Here is a 6,416-nt window from a genome sequence, read left to right on the forward strand (position 1 = left end):
GCATCAGGCTCTGTACTGACAGCTGAGAGCCTGGAGCCTGCTTTGGATTCTGTGCCTCCCTCTCTCTCATTCTCTCTCTCTCTCTCTCATAAATAAACATTAAAAAATATTTTAAAAAAGAAAGAAGAGCAGATTTGAACACAGACGTGTGCACAGGGTGGAAAGACTGGGTGAGGACACAGAGAAGGTACCATCTGCAAGCCAAGGAGAGAGGCCTCGAAGAAATTAAACTTGCCGACACCTGGGTCTTGGAATTCCAGTCCCCAAAACTTCAAGAAATTTCTGTTGTTTAAGCCACCCAGTCTGTGGTATTTTGTTATGGTGGCCCAAGCAAACTAACGCCATCTTCTTATTTTTGAGATACTTTATTATATTCTGTATACAAGAGATTTTCTTTTCTTTTTTTTTTTTTTTCTGTCAGAGGTATGTATTGCAAATATTTCCCACTCCACTGACTGTCTTTTCATTTTCTTCATGGTGTGTTTCAAGGAGCAAAGTCTTTCATTTTCATGAAGTCACATTATTTAATTCTTTTGTATTTTGGTTTGTGCTTTTTGTGCAGTCCTTCCCAACTTCCCCCACTGCCTCTTTAAATCAACCAAGGTCCGGGGTGCCTGGGTGGCTCAGTCGGTTGAGCGTCCGACTTCAGCTCAGGTCACGATCTCACGGTCTGTGAGTTTGAGCCCCACGTCGGGCTCTGGGCTGATGGCTCAGAGCCTGGAGCCTGCTTCCGATTCTGTGTCTCCCTCTCTCTCTGTCCCTCCCCCGTTCATGCTCTGTCTCTCTCTGCCTCAAAAATAAATAAACGTTAAAAAAAAATTTTTTTAAAAATCAACCAAGGTCCAATCAGGAGACAAAAAACAACATCGGTTATTTTAACAGAAATGTTTAGCATCAGCAATTGTGAAGCAATGAAATGGTGAAGTGCTAACAGAGATTCTAAGAGTATTCTCAGGGGTACAGAAGTAGGAACTGCAGAGGGCAACTACTTCCTCTACAGCCAATGGAGAGTGAACAAGGAAGGAATTTTCAAAATCTAGAAGCATCTCTAGGCTGAGACTGAGACCTCCAAGGGGGGTATGGCTGCCACAGGAGCCGTCAGCCTGCTGGTGGCAGCAGAGATGCTGGAAGGCACCAGGGGATCCAGAAAATTGATGGAGGACACAGACCTCAGCTGGTGAACAGGACTCACTGACGGCAGCTCAGGTCTCAAGATATTTGTTAGTTAAAACACCGCTAGTGAGAAAGTGAGGAAAGAGAAGGAGAGGGAACTCAGGACCAAGAAGACTGAGAAGAAACCAGGCAGGAGCCAGGACAGAAAACAGAATCTAATGCTGCTGAGAGAACTGTCTCAATACCAGGTTTTTGTACTTGCAATTTCCTCCATGAGATTTTCTTTGTTATTCCGTTTCTGTTTAATCCTATTTAACCTTTGTACCTTTCCATAGTAGTTTAACGTATCTCCTCTTCTGAATGCCTTCTTACATCTAGCACTTGGTTAGCTGTTCCCTTGGGTGCCAAATGCATTTCCACTTACTCTGTGATAAAAGTTAAGCTCCTTGAAGTCAGAGATTGTTTATTCTGCATTGTGTCTCCAGATCACAACACACTTCTCAGCATGTTGTTAGTATTTCGGCGTTTGATAAATGAAGCTTTTTCAAAAATCTGAATAAATCACTCTTTTCTCTGTCCCAAGCCACTTTATTTATACTCCTGTCATGGGATGCATTACCTATGATTATTTTTCTTGTTGTTTGCTCTCCCAAAGAGTTAGTTCCTACTAATCTTTGCATTCCTGTGATTGACAAGCATTGTGTTTTGCAGAATAAGCATTTTCTGAATATTTGCTGTATCAATTTTAGCAAACTCATAAAAGGCGATTTTAATGTAAGTCGAACTGATGTATGATTGGCTTGTGAAGACATTTCCTTTTATAATTTTATCAGGAAGCCCGCAACAAGCTTGGAGGTATTCATTCAAATTCATTTGGGTGCCAGAAACAAATGAGCTTACATGGAAAGGAGGGGAGTTTCTCTCTCTCCCTCTCCCTCCCTCTCTCTCTCTCTCTCTTTGAGGTGGGGGGTTTCTATGAGGAGTAGGATTGTGGTTGAAACTATGGATTGGGCTGGAACCGAGCCTTTCATCCCTGGCTCTGCCCCTTCTACGCATCCTCTTGGCTTTGTCCTCCACTTACAGGGATCTTTCATACCTTCCTGCATGCTCTTCGTCCTTTCCTTTCTTCCCTGATAGCAGTGATGGAATTATAAGGCACAGGAGGGAAATGTTGGTAAGCATTCCCTATGGTTGAAAATGGCCTCCTACAGCTCCAGAATCTGCAGCTCCTCCGTTGAGACAAATTCCAAACTAGAATAACTGAGACTGGATTATTTTTGTGTGTCCCAGATGGCAGGTTGGAGGGACTCTGGCTTACTCAGTTTGTGTCCAGTGCTTACTCTGAGTTCAGTCAACTGAAGGGGCATGCAGTGAAAGCCTGTGACTATGGGGCATGGAGGAGTAGAGGATAGAGGTTAGGAGGGAAAGGAAACTAAATGGAACTAGACAAGAAGAACCTAATACATCATGCCCCACACCAAGCCACCCAGGTCAGAGCTTAAAAGGAGAAAATCCTGTCTGGGTGGGAGGAGGGATCCTGCACGACCATTAAGGGCTGGCCCTAAATTGAATCGTCAGCAATGCAATGCAGGGAGGGTAGGGTCAGCTTGGATGTGACTTGGCAGACTAGAAGGGCCTAAAACTTGCCCCTAGTCATAACAGATATGACTACTTATGGGGCTGAGGCTTTTTTGGAAGGTTCCCGTCAGGTTCAGTGGTAGCTTACCAATGAGTGAAGTCTGGCCAGTAGGTGGCAGCATTTGGCTGGGGACAAATGGAGGCTTGTGATTTCTAGTGTATTTGCATACTAGCAGCATATCTTTACCCAAATTGTTTTGGAAGGCAGCATTTATTTATATAGCTAAATATGTTTTGGTGAGTATGAAAAAAGTAATTTTATTATATTTTATCACATATCATACCATTTGTGATATATTATGGGAGAAGATGACATTGAGCCAGCTATATATTTAATGTATCATTTGTTGTTGTATTAATGGAAAAATAACAAAGGAAACTAATTTAAAAAAAAAACACCCTGAATTTTTCGATTTACTCTGCTGCCTATTGTCAATTGTAAACTACTTTCCTAGAATCATATGGACTTTAAAATTTTTAATTCATAGCTCATTGACCAGAAAGGGCCCCACAGCCAATCTAACCAAGGTAAATGTGCTGAAAGGCAGGGTTTTGGAACTATTCTGTGACGAGCACTGCACACTTCTTTCCCTCTGCCAGCCACATCTCTGCCCTAGCTTTTTTTTTTTTTTTTTTTTTTTAATGTTTATTCATTTATTTTGAGAGAGAGAGAGAAAGAGAAAGCCAGGGAGGGGCAGAGAGAGAGGGGGAGATAGAGAGAAGTTGAATCCCAAGCAACCTCCGCGCTGTTAACACAGAGCCCGAACTGAAAAGCCTTGAGATCATGACCTGTGCTGAAACCAAGAGTCAGACGCTTAACCGACTGAGCCGTCCAGGCAACCCTCTGCCCTAGCTCTTTAAGGATGTGTGATACCCGTAAGGCTTATCTGTATTTTAAAAATTAAAGGAAATGGGGTGGGGGCACCTGGGTGGCTCAGTCAGCTGAGCATTTGACTCTTGATTTTGGCTCAGGTCATGATCTCATGGTTCATGGGATCTTTGCTAAGAGCACTGAGCCTGCTTAGGATTCTCTCTCTCTCTCTCTCTCTCTCTCTCTGCCCCTCTCCTACTTGAAGGTGCATGTGCTCCCCCACCCTCAGAAAATAAATGAATAAACTTTTTAAAAAATGAATTTTTTTTAATTAAAGAAAATAGAACAATCTTACCAAAAAAGAGTAGATCCTCAATGTTGAGAGTTTAGGTGTAAGAGAAGAGGGATTATAGAAATGAAAATGGATGTAGATAGAAGACTTCCTGTCCCCTCAAATGACAATGCTGAGTAAACATCTCTACTTAAGTTGGTCCATGGTGCTGGAAGTAGTTATGAACTGATATACACTGTGGAGTGTGACTAAAGATTATTTTCATTACTTTGGTTCCACGTCATCCTAGTTTGTGATCCAACACCTAAAAGTGATCCCCCTTTATAATTACCAAGAAATAAACTGTTTTTGTCTATGGAGTTGTTATATTCCCATGCATTCCTTTCAGATTAATTGCATTATTATAAAACTCTTATTAATCACCCTCCTCCTCACCTCCTGCAGTCTTCTCAAGTCAGAGCACGACTGTACCTTGTCCACCAGATGGCGATGGAAGCCCGCTGACGCTTTATTCCACAAAGCAGGAGAAAAATTAGTTAAGCCCAAAGGGAGAGGTAGAACTTTCTAACTTGTTTTTAAACTTAATTGTTAAATGGAAGAGGGCTGTTGCATTTTACAGCCTCAGAAGTTGGGCTTTTATAAGAGCCGAGTTAAAAAAAATTTAGGGGCACCTGAGTGGCGCAGTCAGTGAAGCTTCTGATTCCCGATTTTGGTCCAGGTCATGGTCTCACAGCCGTGATTGAGCCCCATGTAGGACTCCAAGCTGAGTGTGGAGCCTGCTTAGGATTGTCTCTCCCTCTTTTCTCTCTGCCCCTCCCCGCTCACACTCTCTCTTGCTCTCTCTCTGTCTCTCTCTCTCAAAAAAAAAAAAGGTAAAAAAAATTACATATGCTAAAGACAATGTTTTTACGTTTTTAGTGAGCTAGATTACATTCTCTGTTGATTTTTTTTTTTTTTTTAATGAAGCAAAATGGTACTGAACACCAGTGCCTGGGTAAAGTTTGCCAACATATTTTTTAAGTTCTCAGTAATCTGTTTATTGAACCTTCTTGGCTGGGGAGGAATTGAAAGAGGCATTCCTCAATATACTTGAAATCTCCTATTATTTTTCATCCCAATTAAAGCATACAAGAGAAAACCATCATTATGGATATCATTAGCTACCGGAGACTGGATGAACTACCTTTGTACCTGGATTCTAGAGTCTTTCAGGCAACCCTCCCTTCTTCCTCTGTGACTTCCCCCATTGTTTATCCCACTCACTAAATGATTGAGATAACTGTGATCGTGGGGTGTTTCTTAATTCTTTGAGTTTCAGATTTCTTGTTTATAGAGTTTTTAAGTGTCTACTATTTTTGTGGAATTAATATACTAGCATACCTAAAGCAATACCTAGCAAATAGTAGGTGCCCCAAAATAGCAATAATTATTATTTCCAACGCTTACCTTATTTTAAAAGTGAACCTGTGGCTTACTAATTATAGTGATTTGTATACAGTTCTTATTATTTGTACCCAATGATCATGGGACAAAATTATGACTGTGCCTTCTGTTTACATACATGCTGATTAACCATCAAAATGTCTACATTTTGTATCTATAAAGAACTCATGTATTTGCAGCCATTAACATTTTTTGTTGCTTTTTCCCCCGGTTGGCTGATTGCAGTGACAAAATACACACACATACACGTGCACACATATGCACACGCAAAGAAGAAATGTTCCCTAAGCCCAGAGTGTGTCTCAAAACACGTATTTTCCAAACTTCAGCTAGGGGGAAGTTAATAGATACCAGACGTGCTGACATTCCCTGCCTTAGTTATAGAGAAAGTACATGGATTATATGGTTTCAGCTATACAACTTATAGCTCTACTGGAGTTCCATGGAGAACAAAGTAAGAACTCTTTGTCTCAGAAAGTAGACAGGAATTACCCCACTCATATATCAGAAATTTCCTAGATCCAGGAAATGAGAACAGCTGGGCCTAGAAGATGCCTTTTGGTTTTTTTTGTTGTTGTTGTTTGTTTTTTTTCAATTTTTTTTTTTAATGTTTTATTTATTTTTGAGACAGGGAGAGACAGAGCATGAACAGGGGAGGGTCAGAGAGAGGCAGACACAGAATCTGAAACAGGCTCCAGGCTCTGAGCTGTCAGCACAGAGCCCGACACGGGGCTCGAACTCACGGACTGCGAGATCATGACCTGAGCCGAAGTCAGCCGCTTAACCGACTGAGCCACCCAGGTGCCCCTAGAAGATGCCTTTTGGAGGAAGTTTGTGTAATCTACAAACAGAACCCAGTTGGGGGGGGGGGGCGGGGGGAGTCTCATTCAAAGATAATGAGACTAACTTTGATAAAAATAAAGATCTTTAGTAGGTTTCCGTAAAGATGTAATACAGAAGTCTTTCACAAGGAAAAGAAAAAAGGAAAGCTTCCAACGATATCTCTACATGTTTCCTCACTCCTCATGACAGTTAAAACTCCTTTCCTCTTTCAATCCCTCAAACCCTTCCATGCTGTTCTCCCATTGTTGCTTCTACTTTGCTCACTACCTCCTTCCC

This window comes from Panthera onca, chromosome B1, assembly GCF_046562875.1.
Source record: "Panthera onca isolate mPanOnc1 chromosome B1, mPanOnc1 haplotype 2, whole genome shotgun sequence".
NCBI classification, from domain to species: domain Eukaryota; kingdom Metazoa; phylum Chordata; class Mammalia; order Carnivora; family Felidae; genus Panthera; species Panthera onca.